Here is a 15,079-nt window from a genome sequence, read left to right on the forward strand (position 1 = left end):
TAGCCTATCGCGATTGCGGCTTATCGTATAGCGACATTGCTGCTCGCGTTGGTCGAGATCCAATGACTGTTAGCAGAATATGGAATCGGTGGGTTCAGGAGGGTAATACGGAGCGCCGTGCTGGATCCCAACGGCCTCGTATCACTAGCAGTCGAGATGACAGGCATCTTATCCGCATGACTCAATGCCCAGGCGTTATAAGTCCGTTATTATGGCCAATTGTGGTTGTTCTGGGTACTAATTTCTCAGGATCTAAGCATCTAAGCTGGGTGAAAATGTAATCACATGTCAGTTCTGGTGCAGTATATTTGTCCACTGAATACTCGTATATCATCTGCATTCCTTCTTGGTGTAGCAATTTTAATGGCCAGTAGCGTAGAAAACATTTGATCGTCCCTTTTTCGTACTCTAGGCATACTTTTGTGCTTTGTTAGGCTGAGGACTTTAAGTTCACCTTCCCATCCTCGTTCCCTTACCAACATTGCATTTTGCCTTAGTTTCGCCCAGGCTGCCTCGTGTTTTGATTGGTAGTATTGGCGGCACCGGGTAACGCGGAGGCGTGTACTCCAAAATAACCGCGCCAGGAGCGTGGTGCGCCCGCTCGCCCACGCACTCATTGTTATACTGGCGGAGCGCCTGGCTCTCATAAAGGCTCCTTGTATCGCAACAGGTGGGGCAGCCCTCAAGAGACCAGGCAGCGATCTTTGCGCTGGGCAGAGCTGTTCTCGCGGCATCTGATAGCAGCGTAAACACTCTTTGTTCGGCCCTCTTTACCAGCTTTCCGCGTCACAGTCATTTACGACGACATCTCACTGTGAAAATAAATTTATCAGCTTTTATCTCTCTGAGGAATAGCTATAAAAATAGTGTTTCCTGTGCGACTTTTAGGCTTGCTTATAAAAATAACCATTTAAAATTGTGAATAGTATCTCATGATCAGTATTGCTCATTTCGGCGTCTGATTTCGTATCAAGAGCATTCACTTCGTTATGGTAGCTTCCTGGAAACTATTATTAAAATAACCCCCAAAATGAAAAAAATGACAACAGGAATGATAAAAAATAATGTGTACAACAATTGTGTGGTTAATGTTTCGTAGATGATGGCATGTCCCGGGAAACCATGATCATAAATTGTATGATGAATGAAAAGCAACGTCTGGACCGCTGCTTTTTGTATCTTTTTACTAACGATGGCCAATTATCATTAATAATACGCTACTGGCCATTAAAATTGCTACATCACGAATAAATGCAGGTGATAAACGGGTATTCATTGGACAAATATGTAATACTAGAACTGACGTGTGATTACATTTTCACGCAATTTGGTTGCATAGATCCTGAGAAATCAGTACCCAGAACAACCACCTCTGGCCGTAATAACGGCCTTAATATGCCTGGGCATTGAGTCAAACAGAGGTTGGATGGCGTGTACAGGCACAGCTGCCCATGTGGCTTCAACACGATACCACAGTTCATCAAGAGTAGTGAGTGGCGTATTGTGACGAGCCAGTTGCTCGAACACCATTTACCAGACGTTTTCAATTGGTGAGAGATCTGGAGAATGTGCTGGCCAGGGCAGAAGTCGAACATTTTCTGTATCCACCAATGGCCGTACAGGATAACATGCGGTCGTGCATTATCCTGCGGAAATTTAGGGTTTCGCAGGGATCGTATGAAGGGTAGAGCCACGGGTCGTAACACATCTGAAATGTAATGTCCACTGTTCAAAGTGCCGTCAATGCGAACAAGAGGTGACAGAGACGCGTATCCAATGGCTTCCCATACCATGGCGCCGGGTGATACGCCAGTATGGCGTTGACGAATACGCGCTTCCAATGTGCGTTCACCGCGATGTCGCCAAACACGGATTCGACAATCATGATGCTGTAAACAGAACCTGGAATCATCCTTAAAAATTACGTTTTGCCATTCGTACACCCAGGTTCGTCGTTGAGTACACCATCGCAGGCGCTCCTGTCTGTGATGCAGCGTCAAGGGTAACCGTATCCATGGGCTCCAAGTTGGTAGTCCATGCTGTTGCAAACGTCGTCGAACTGTTCGTGCAGATGGTTGTTGTCTTGCAAACGTCCCCATCTGTTGACTCAGGGATCGAGACGTGGCTGCATGAACCGTTACAGCCATGCGGATAAGATGCCTGTCAACCGCTAGTGATACCGGGCTGTTGGGATCCAGCACGGCGTTCCGTATTACCCTCCTGAACCCACCGATTCCATATTCTGCTAACAGTCACTGGATCTCGACCATTCGCAAGCAGCAATGTCGCGATACGATCAACCGCAACCGCAATCGCGATAGGCTACAATCCGACCTTTATCAAAGTCGGAAACGTGATGGTACGCATTTCTCCTCCTTACACGAGGCATCACAACAACGTTTCACCAGGGAACGCCGGTCAACTGCTGTTTGTGTATGAGAAATCGATTGGAAACTTTCGTCGTGTCAGCATGTTGTAGGTGTCGCCACCGGCGCCAACGTTGTGTGAATGCTCTGAAAAGCTAATCATTTGCATATCACAGCATCTTCTTCCTGTTGGTTAAATTTCGCGTCTGTAGCACATCACCTTCGTGGTGTTGTAATTTTAATGGCCTGTAGTATAGTTGAAAAATTAAAAATAAAGTGATCCAGATCTTCATATAAAATAGAAAATTTAGAACGAAAGGGAATACATGGGTGGGAAACCTATGACTTCCAGCCGATCAGGGGATTATGGTAATGCAATAGCGAAGGTGAAATTCAGTGGCAGACCGGGCCTCGTAACTGGATGCTGCGCTTCCCAAGAACGGTTGCCATAACCACTTCGGTCACCAGGACACGATTTCCGTCCGACTGAAATTCTCAGTTTGTGCCATTCTGCAATGCAACATGACCGCCAATTAACCTCTTTATTCCTAATTATTGATTTCCGTAGGAGTTCTGATGACAATACGGCATACGCACTTCAACAAACGACAAGACACCGCCGTGCTCTTGCAGAAATGTGTAGACTCAAATATACGACCCACAACTACCTCTCTATTATTAGAGTTTAGCTTAAGTGATGTTTAACTGTCTGCATTTTATTAACATACATACTGTATTATTAAAAATACATATCTCTCTTGTTGTTAGGCCACATTTCCACAACTGAAGATATACAATCGTTTCGGTTGGGTTGGGTTGTTTTGAGGGAGAAGACCAGACAGCGAGGTCATCGGTCTCAGCAGATTAGGGAAGGACGTGGAAGGAAGTCGGCCGTGCCCTTTCAAAGGAATCATTCCCGCATTTTTTCTGGAGCGATTTAGCGAAATCACGGAAAACCTAAATCAGGGTGGCTGGAGGCAGGATTGAACCGTCGTCCTCCCGAATGCGTGCAATTGTTTAAGTTTATACACCGTTATGCAATTCTAATGAGTCTTACTTAGACCTTGCTTTATTTGCAGATATCTTGAATGGGATCTGAAACTTTTTTTTTTTTACGAGACTGTTTGCTAAGATCCTTCGCTGTTCTCATTTTTTCAGTTAGTGCTATTAAACATTTTTGTACTTTCTGAATTTTCTGATTTAATTTTGTAATTAGGGATTCTTGGTACCCACAGTTTCTTGCTATTTAAGTTGGTCTCATCTGATGCAGCGAACTCGTACTCGACAAACCCAGTCAAAGAAAAATCGAAGATAATAAAAGTCACGTCAGGAACACAACATAGAGACGAGCACTCTCCTGTACATTATTACTCACCAGAAATACTATGAATTTAATGTAGAATTCTACTCACAAGGGGGAGGATTGCCAATGGAAAGCCTATTTCAGAAACGTTAGCAAATACACTCCTGGAAATTGAAATAAGAACACCGTGAATTCATTGTCCCAGGAAGGGGAAACTTTATTGACACATTCCTGGGGTCAGATACATCACATGATCACACTGACAGAACCACAGGCACATAGACACAGGCAACAGAGCATGCACAATGTCGGCACTAGTACAGTGTATATCCACCTTTCGCAGCAATACAGGCTGCTATTCTCCCATGGAGACGATCGTAGAGATGCTGGATGTAGTCCTGTGGAACGGCTTGCCATGCCATTTCCACCTGGCGCCTCAGTTGGACCAGCGTTCGTGCTGGACGTGCAGACCGCGTGAGACGACGCTTCATCCAGTCCCAAACATGCTCAATGGGGGACAGATCCGGAGATCTTGCTGGCCAGGGTAGTTGACTTACACCTTCTAGAGCACGTTGGGTGGCACGGGATACATGCGGACGTGCATTGTCCTGTTGGAACAGCAAGTTCCCTTGCCGGTCTAGGAATGGTAGAACGATGGGTTCGATGACGGTTTGGGTGTACCGTGCACTATTCAGTGTCCCCTCGACGATCACCAGTGGTGTACGGCCAGTGTAGGAGATCGCTCCCCACACCATGATGCCGGGTGTTGGCCCTGTGTGCCTCGGTCGTATGCAGTCCTGATTGTGGCGCTCACCTGCACGGCGCCAAACACGCATACGACCATCATTGGCACCAAGGCAGAAGCGACTCTCATCGCTGAAGACGACACGTCTCCATTCGTCCCTCCATTCACGCCTGTCGCGACACCACTGGAGGCGGGCTGCACGATGTTGGGGCGTGAGCGGAAGACGGCCTAACGTTGTGCGGGGCCGTAGCCCAGCTTCATGGAGACGATTGCGAATGGTCCTCGCCGATACCCCAGGAGCAACAGTGTCCCTAATTTGCTGGGAAGTGGCGGTGCGGTCCCCTACGGCACTGCGTAGGATCCTACGGTCTTGGCGTGCATCCGTGCGTCGCTGCGGTCCGGTCCCAGGTCGACGGGCACGTGCACCTTCCGCCGACCGCTGGCGACAACATCGATGTACTGTGGAGACCTCACGCCCCACGTGTTGAGCAATTCGGCGGTACGTCCAGCCGTCCTCCCGCATGCCCACTATACGCCCTCGCTCAAAGTCCGTCAACTGCACATACGGTTCACGTCCACGCTGTCGCGGCATGCTACCAGTGTTAAAGACTGCGATGGAGCTCCGTATGCCACGGCAAACTGGCTGACACTGACGGCGGCGGTGCACAAATGCTGCGCAGCTAGCGCCATTCGACGGCCAACACCGTGGTTCCTGGTGTGTCCGCTGTGCCGTGCGTGTGATCATTGCTTGTACAGCCCTCTCGCAGTGTCCGGAGCAAGTATGGTGGGTCTGACACACCGGTGTCAATGTGTTCTTTTTTCCATTTCCAGGAGTGTATGTTCATGAACAAAATAGAGGAAGGATTGTTTCACAAAGTAATACCAAGATGATATAATGCACCATACTGAACGACTTCCTCTGGTAGGAGAAGTAGAAACGCAGATAGCAAACTGCAAGCAGACAAACATATCATAATCACCACCATCGTCATCTACATTCACCAATTAGGTTCAAGAAATCTGTTGCGGCTTCAGCGTCTCAGCTCCATCGCTTCCTGGGGCAACCTGCATCTCTCGCTTCCTTGGATGCACAGCAAAACTTTGTTATTTGTCTCGTTGCATTCTGTCTGCATGTTGCTTCTATTTCTGCTTATATATGTGGAGTTTCGTGTTATTGCAAATGTTTTAAGCTAATTTCATCTTCGTTTCTTATCCTGTCTTCTCAATCTTTAAATGATCTGAAGAATATCATCTCTGATATCACTATTTCATTTATGTCTTTCTTGCTTGGTATCCAAGCCTTAGATCAGTAAATTAGCCCTAGAACTGTCACTGTTTCACCGAATTTCATTTGCCTTTCCTTAGTTGTCTTTTCGCTTAATGATTTTTATTGCAGCACATACAACTTCAAATTCTGCTGCTTTGTTCTTAAGGAAAAGAAATAACGCAGCCCATGTAATTTACATGACCAGTTTGTTTCCTGTCATTTTTGAGCGGAGCTGTTTTTTGGATTGCTTTTGTATTTTCCACAGATGTTTTGAAAAAATAATTTTGGCCAATTTGCTTCAATTTAAAAATATTGCAATATATTTCGTCTTCTGAAGTGACTATTACAGTTATTATCGTTATCATATATTGATGTTTTTATACAGTTCTCCTTCTCTAGATTTATTTATTTGTTGTTTTTTGTTTGCTTAGTCCATTTCTTAATTATGTAGTTTATATATAAACAGAATGAACTGGGAAAAGAACGCAACATTGTTCAACTCGTTGGATAGCTATAATTTCATTCTTACTTATTTTGTTCCCTGTTTTTATTACAAGTAAAGTTTCATGTCACATGTATTTTTTGCAGTATTGACCAGAGATTTTTTTTCCTGTTTAATCTGGCGGACACCTTAGCACATTCGGTAAAATCTGTCTTTCTTTTTACTAAATTCTCTTATTTTACTAATGAATGTCTTAAAAGTAAATATATTATCCATTGTTGTTTGTCCAAATCTCAATCTTCTATGGTCTTCATTTAAAATTCTTTCGATTATTGGTTTTTAGAGTTAAATATATTGCATATAGTTTATATTCAACTGTTACAACACTTATAACCCTATAACTATTGCAGTCTTTTCGGTCTCCTTTCTTAAAAATTGATAAAACAGCTGTTGACCAGTTTTTCGATATTCCAGCTTTCTCTGGCGCGAATTTAGAAGATTTAGAAATTACAGTTTGAGCAGAATTTCGCTGTATTTTAATAACTCGATGATAATGGCGTCTGTATAAGCTGCATTTTGTTTTTTCACTGTTTTAAACCTTCTTCTAACTCTGTTAACGTCATTACATTTATCCCTTATGCACCTGAATACATTTCTGCTTGTTTCATTAAAAATTACAGTTTTCTTGTCAAATTATATATTTGATTGCATTCTAGGCAATTGTTTGTGGACCATGACTGTCATTTTCTAACTCAGTTGTATACCTGTCCCCCCCCCCTGCTCTGCGTTCTCGTTTAGCAGTTTGTGTTTTTCGATTACATTCTTCTCATAATTCTGACCTATTTCCTTGCAGATATTTTACGTTTTCTCTGTTATTACTTTTTCTAGTTTTTAATTCCACATTCTTAATCCTTCCTTACTATACCTTTCAAAATCTCGTTTCCACACTACAAGAAAACAAAGTTCCCTTCAGAGAAAGAATAGTTAGGTACAACAAATTTCCTAGGTGCATCTGTCAAAAGGAAATATAATCAGTATTCATTCGGTATTTATAGAAAAATCACAACAACATACAATACCGCAGCATTGACCAAACCACACACAATCCCAAAAACAAACATCTATCATAAAGACCTACATGATCCACAGACACAATAACGTAAGTAGCTAGAGAAATAGCAAATAACAATGGCTACCAACCAATTCTAGTTACAAAATTAAATAAGAAATGAAGAAACACATAAAAATAACTGTTTTATATTACGAATTTAAAACATGAGAACTATTCACGATCTTGACAAATAGATGAGAAAGGAAAATCACGTTGTTACAGTGACCACTGAAGATACTCTGAAATTACGCGAAACGCATATGGTTGGCGTAAGACTTTCATTACAGTTGCAAAAGTCGGTATATAACGTATGTTGTTGAAATTAGTAGAAGAGGTATGTATGAACACAATAATTGACTTGGGATAAACGGGTGCAGGAACGTTGTTAAGTGGTATTTTTCTGTAATTCCGGAGGTTAGACTGAGTAAGGTAATAACAGATGTTTAAAACTCTCCATCGTTATTATTATGTCGGAGCCAAACAGACGCAATATTCTTCCTTTGTGCAGAATTATGGAGCATCTGGGATGCAATGTATTGATGTTGATCATTGACACAGCATACGTAATTGACTTCTGCAAAATATTCAGTCATTACGTATACCTGAGAAATCAGTCTCATCGATATACAATGACAGCAAAAAAAAAAAAAGTTCCTGGGAGGGGACAGGGAAACAGGATGAAATTTCATTGGTTGAGAATGTATGTGTTGTGATTTGAGTGATTTTAAAAATGAGTCAAATTGACAAAGAAATTGTCAGTATGGGGCCACTTAAGAGCATGACATTGCACCACCTCCAGCTATCAAGCGTGCACAGATTCAGTTGGGAAGGTCCTCGATATCTCGGATGCTGGCACTGGGACAGAGTCGATGACCGAGTTGGTACTGAATGTGGTCCAATCGGGGGCAGATCTGGAGATCTTGTTGGCCTCGTAATAGCTCCACACCATGCAGACAGTTCACAGACACAGGTGCGACGTGTGGTCGAGCAGTGTCCTGTTAAAAATAGATCCACGATACTGTCACATAAGGGAACACACGAGGACTCAGGATGTCCTTGGCATACCATTGTACAGTCACAGTGTCTCAGTTTCTACCGGCCATGATCTGAAACCGTACCCGATTCCTCCCCATACCATGACTGGTTTCCCGGTTGCATCTGATGATGGACTGGGTATTTAGAAATCCATTACAAACGTTGTATGAACAATCAATATCCATAAAGAGCAGCCTGAAGAAGAAAAAAATGGTTCAAATGGCTCTGAGCACTATGGGACTTAACATCTGTGGTCATCAGTCCCCTAGAACTTAGAACTACTTAAACCTAACTAACCTAAGGACATCACACACATCCATGCCCGAGGCAGGACTCGAACCTGCGACCGTAGCGGTCACGCGGCTCCAAACCGAAGCGCCTAGAACCGCACGGCCACACCGGCCGGCCCTGAAGAAGACTCACAATAAAAAGAAATCGTCTCCTCACACTGACTTGTAGCGCAAAAGGCGCTGAGAATGCCAAGGAACCATGTTAGCCTGTGCAATTAGTTTGTCTGAATTCGGCGACCGTGTTGAGTATCAAGGAATTATTATGTTTCCAAGATGCTACTCCAGGCGGGTGTAAAATGAATGTGTGCAACGGAAAATAATAAACGCTAAAATGAAGATTTGGCTCTGTCTGTCTACCCCCTGAAGCAGATCTTAGGATCTCTTAATGGACTTAATTACAACCTAAATATAGATGAATGATTAAGGCAAGTAATACTACTAAACGATATACGTTGTTCGTGCTAATATATTTATTGTAGATTTTAAAAAACTGTATATTACAAAGTTTACATTTCCTAAGTAAAATTACTAATTAGTTGCCCAACTCTGTCCCATATTATGCCTGCCCAATCTGATATCATTAATGCGGAATGACTGACATCATCTACGTACCAAACACTAGAAGACACTACTTTCAAAGATGAACTACGGTGGTGTGGAACAAATGTTCAAACGTGTGTGAAATCTTATGGGACTTAACTGCTAAAGTCATCAGTCCTTAAGTTTACACACAACTTAACCTAAATTATCCTAAGGACAAACACACACACACACACACACACACACACACACACACACACACACACACACACATGCACGAGGGAGGACTCGAACCTCAGCCTGAATCAGCCGCACAGTCCATGACTGCAGCGCCTAAACCGCTCGGCTAATCTCGCGCGGCAGTGTGGAACCTCAGTGGAAATAAACTAACGTGATCACAGCTGTTTGGCTTTTATAGCCCTAATAAACTGAAGCAATTTGCGATATCAACGTATGTACTGTGTTCGGTGCGTCGAAGTGATGGTTCTCGTACTCGTCTGCGACGATGGAAGAACTCCAGCCACAAATACTCTTTCAAACACGAGGACGGCAGAAGGCGGTCCTCTGATTAATATACTCTAATACTGCCTTCTCCTCTCTGTGTTCTACAGACAAGAAACGCGATCTCCCGACCACAAGGACGGAGTTCAGATAATGTCTCAACGTAAGTATAGGCAGAGGAAGTGCTCTCAATTACTGAACGCTGTGTCTCAGCGACGACTTCTAACATGGAGGTGAAGTCCAGAATCGTATAGGTTCGCAACAGTACAGTTGCTAACTGTCCTAACTATAAACTCTACTGAGATCAATGACAGCAAGTCCGTTTGTACCAACAAAAGCTGATATCGCGCGACTGTCACACACGGGCGCTCACAACGGAAGACCTCGTCTCTCCAGCGTTGGTTTCCCAGCAAGACTCGGCTCCCCACCCTCGTAATTCCGAAAATGAATCATATTCCCGAAACCACAGAATATTCTCCCTCTCTGCAGATTATTCCGAACGCCGACCAACCATATTTTAGTCTTTTTTCGTCCAGCGCAGAAAGTTTGTAAGGAAAAACCTATACTCGTACAATGGTACGCTTCTGAGTGAAAATCCTTGGAAATAACGCAGCCTCCGTGGTTTCCGAGGTGCCGCTTCTTCGTACCTCTCACCTGCGTGCAATATTTCCCTATTTTCCGAAGTATAATCATTCCGGTTCGGCTACAGAACCGACTGGTCGCGACTCTATTGTGCTCCATCGCTTAGGTGCTACGACATCCGTCTCCTATGTCCTGTGTTTAAGCAGGACCAACACACCCATGTGGGCCTTCCACCCAGGGCCTCAGTTCCGCCAGACATTTCACTTCCACTGGCATTCCAATCTCTACTAGTATAAGCAATCATTAATTACGCCGTTTTTATAATAGACACTCCGTCACCTTTCATGCAATAAGCGTTAACAATTATTTATAAGACGTACGTGAAAATGACAGTCTCCTTTATATATTCATGCATACGATGTACAATGTATCACATGATACCTAATTGTGTTTGTAGATCATGGCAAAGTATGTGGATGAGTGCTTGTAAGGAGCGAAATTATAGTAACCTTACATGTTCGCAGAAAGAGGACTATTACCAAACTGACATCCTAATACATTTGTTCGACCAGGGAGCTGATTGCGTTTACTGAGCATGCCGATTTTTTTCGCTTACTTTACTTGTTTACTTAATTTTCGAGAAAAGTGGTTTTCACCTTTGACACTTGCAGAACTTCAAAGCCACAAAAACTGTCGCTTTGTTAATGCATTAATAAGGTTTATTTTTTATTTATTTATTCACCTTGATTACATTAATCGAAACTTTTTGTGACTTTGATGTTCTCTGATTCAGCGGGTTCTGGGGCAAGGAAATTTAAGCAGTCCGCACCAACTAAGAATACTGGAAAAAGAGGAAGACCCGGTTAGAAAGTGCATATAGACATCGATTAGAATACGCAGACTATCTGACAAGGCCAGGTAAGGTACGATAAACAACAAGAAGGCCCGCCAATAGCGTCACACGTACCGTTTCCAGTGTGTGTCCAGCTGCACGCCGCAGTTGTGCAGTAACGAAGCTTTAATCCATTAGCGTCAGTATGTCCATTAGTCAAGTTTCCTCGAATTCCAGCTATATAACATGCTTCCAACATACAGGCCTTAGCGTCCGTCAGCTGACTTCTTACACTACCCTTTTTAAACGGCGTACATGTCGTACCAGTCGCTGCTGCTGGTCGCACAGGTATCTCATACAGCTCGCTTATATCGCCTTCAAGCCCGCCCTTCTCTCCTCCTGCCGCCACCATCACCCAGTGGATGGCACCCGTGTTTTACAATCCCACTTGCAGTGAAGAAGCGCCAATTCTACGACACAAGCAAAGATGTGCCAACTTCCGGTACACTAGTAAGCTCATCCATTATTACAGCTTATTCTATTCACCTTTGTATGACGCAGCCTAATAACTTTTACATTTCCTAGAAATGATTTCCAGCGCTTTCTTTCCGATTTTTTCTTATGCGCCTCTTGCCATTACATTGTCATTATCGTGTAGGTGAAATGATAGTTTCACCTTCACAATATGTCCCACAGGTGCGAACATGAAGACTCTACCACGCATGCACCACACATTGATCTTTTTAAGATTACAGATTGTTCACTCTCTAATTGTTTTTGGCAGCCCACTTCTTTCTTCTGTCACGTGTAGTTATAAACACCGGGCGTGTGCCCTATATATTTACGGTGTGATACATGGTGACACCAAGTGACAAGGCGAATCCCAATTATCAAAAACTCGCAAGTAGATGGAGCTTTGTAATACGCTTTGCTTCACCGAACAAGGATGCAATATATTATAAAGTGAAGAAATATTCGCTCACTCGCGCTTCGCAGCGCGATTCCTCACATGCTAGCAATAAAAAAATGTATCTCACAAAATTTCGTCCTGCGCGTATTTCGGGCAGTAAATAGACATTAAAGACTGGCAATCTGGAATAACATGTATAATACTTACCTCTGTTGGTATAAAGCAGTAGTCCTATGCAGTTGGTGCAGTGGACAGCGTTTTGGGTTTGCATGCAGCAGGTTGAGGGTTCAATTCTCGGTCGAGTATTATTTGTTTTTATGAAATGATAATGAAATGGACACCCTAGCTGCAAACAGGCGTTGATATACATCATTTGGGACATGTTGAAAATGTGTGCCCCGACCGGGACACGAACCCGGGATCTCCTGCTTACATGGCAGACGCTCTATCCATCTGAGCCACCGAGGGCGCAGAGGATAGTGCGCCTGCACTGACTTCAGTGATATATCCCTTGCACGCTCCCCATGAGACCCACATTCACAACATGTCCACACCACTACATTCGTAGTGCGCCTAATAGATGTTTACCCATCATACTCGTTACTCGTGGCAGATTAATCTACCAAGTCCCGTACGAGTTCGGGCATGGCGTGTGCGTTCGCACAAGAAGGTCAGTGGCCGGGAAGCCATATTTTAACTATACAGGGTGAGTCACCTAACGTTGTCGCTGGATATATTTCGTAAACCACATTAAATACTGACGAATCGATTCCACAGACCGATCGTGAGGAGAGGGGCTAGTGTAATTGGTTAATACAAACCATACAAAAATGCACGGAAGTATGTTTTTTAACACAAACCTACGTTTTTTTAAATGGAACCCCGTTAGTTTTGTTAGCACATCTGGACATATAAACAAATACGTAATCACTGCCGTTTGTTGCATTGTAAAATGTTAATTACATCCGGAGATACTGTAACCTAAAGTTGACGCTTGAGTACCACTCCTCCGCTGTTCGATCGTGTGTATCGGAGAGCACCGAATTACGTAGGGATTCAAAGGGAACGGTGATGGACCTTAGGTACAGAAGAGACTGGAACAGCACATTACGTCCACATGCTAACGCTTTTTATTGTTCTTTTTCACTGACGCACATGTACATTACCATGAGGGGTGAGGTACACGCGCATACGTGGTTTCTGTTTTCAATTACGGAGTGGCCAATAGATGTTCAATGTGGTTGCCATCGTATGGTGCGGAATCATTGGCGACCACCTCATTGGTCCTCACTTCATTGCAGGGGCCCAAACAGCTGCAACATACATCGCGTTTCTACAGAATGATCTGCGGAAACGCGTCGACGTATGTGGTATCAGCATGATGGTGCACCTGCACATTCCGCAATTAACACTAGGATGACCCTTGACAGGATGTTCGACGGGCGTTTCATAGGACGTGGAGGACGCATAAATTGGCCAGCCCGTTCTCCTGATCTTACACCTCTGGACTTCTTTCCGTGGGGTACGTTAAAGGAGAATGTGTACCGCGATGTGCCTACGACCCCAGAGGATATCGAACAACGTATTGTGGCAGTCTGCGGCGACATTACACCAGATGTACTGCGGCGTGTACGACATTCATTACGCCAGAGATTGCAATAGTGTGCAGCAAATGATGGCCACCACATTGGACACCTATTGGCCTGACATGTCGGGAAACACTCTATTCCACTCCGTAATTGAAAACGGAAACCACGTGTGTACGTGTACCTCACCCCACATGGTAATGAACATGCGCGTCAGTGAAAAAGACCAATAAAAAGGTGTTAGCATGTGGACGTAATGTGCTTTTCCAGTCTCGTCTGTACCTAAGGTCCATCACCGTTCCCTTTGGATCGCTACGCAATTCGGTACTCTCCGATACACACGATCGAACAGCGGATGAGTGGTACTCAAGCGTCAACTTTAGGTTACAATATCTCCGGATCTAATTAACATTTTACAATGCAACAAACAGCACTGATTACGTATTTGTTTATATGTCCAGATGTGTTAACAAAACTAACAGGGTTCCATTTAAAAAAACGGAGGTTTGTGTTAAAAAACATACTTCCGTGCATTTTTGTATGGTTTGTATTAACCAGTTACACTAGCCCCTCTCCTCACGTTCGGTCTGTGGTTTACGAAATATATCCAGCGGTAATGTTAGGTGACTCACCCTGTATATGACGGTAGTATCTGCTCCCGAAAGAACAGTTACCGTTGATGACTATGCGGCTTTGCTAGAAATGAAATGATAATTAAATGGACACCCTAGCTCCAAACAGGCGTTGATATACTTCATTGGCGACATGTTGAAATTGTGTGCCTCGACCGGGACTCGAACCTGGGATCTCCTGCTTGCAGGATAGAGCGTCTGCCATGTAAGCAGGAGATCCTGGGTTCGAGGTCCAGTCGGTGCACACATTTTCAACATATCCCCAATGAAGTATATCAACGCCTGTTTGCAGCTAGGGTGTCCATTTAATTATCATTTCATTTCTAGCAAAGCTGCATGGTCATCAACGGTAACTGTTCTTTCGGGAACAGATACTACCGTCATATATATATGTTTTTACTTGCTAGATGTATTCCACGTGGTACGGCATCTGGTGTCTTAACCGTCATACAGCGATTACTGTGGGTCTTTTACAAAGCATTTGCGGATACGTACTACAAATGTAGAAATGGAAATACAATCGTTTTCATTGGTGAGATTTTAAAGGATCTTTTGCACGTCATGCACACTAAATGGTCCGCACCACCACGTCTACAAGATTCCAAACTTGTTTTGTGTACCCTCCCTCAATCGTTACATCGATTAATAGCTACTATTATTCTTGCCACGTTCAGATTCATTACTTTTCGATAGGGCCTTACGTCATCAGTAGGGCTAGCAACGTACTTTGCAAATAATTTCGACGGGGCAAATGGGTGGGGGGGTTACACAGAAAACAGGTTCAGAATCTTGTAGATGCAGCAGCGTGAAACAAATCGCGTCCACGACGTGAAAAGAGATTCTTTGAAAGCTGACCAATAAAAACGATTGTACTTCCATGTCTTTGTTCGTTCCACGCAACTTCAAAAGTATTGCAAATTGCAGTCTGTATGATTAA

General features: G+C 43.7%; 1 protein-coding gene and 1 non-coding gene across 2 annotated transcripts in view; one reads left to right on the forward strand and one right to left on the reverse strand.

Annotated features, from left to right (window-relative positions):
- LOC124712144 (TWiK family of potassium channels protein 18) overlaps positions 1 to 15,079 on the forward strand; it is a 1,284,422-nt gene that overhangs the window by 386,936 nt on the left and 882,407 nt on the right. The gene's annotated exons all lie outside the window — the stretch shown is intronic.
- Positions 12,319 to 12,393, reverse strand: Trnat-ugu. The gene has a single exon. It is a non-coding gene; the product is annotated as a tRNA-Thr (tRNA).

This window comes from Schistocerca piceifrons, chromosome 8 (assembly GCF_021461385.2).
Source record: "Schistocerca piceifrons isolate TAMUIC-IGC-003096 chromosome 8, iqSchPice1.1, whole genome shotgun sequence".
NCBI lineage: Eukaryota > Metazoa > Arthropoda > Insecta > Orthoptera > Acrididae > Schistocerca > Schistocerca piceifrons.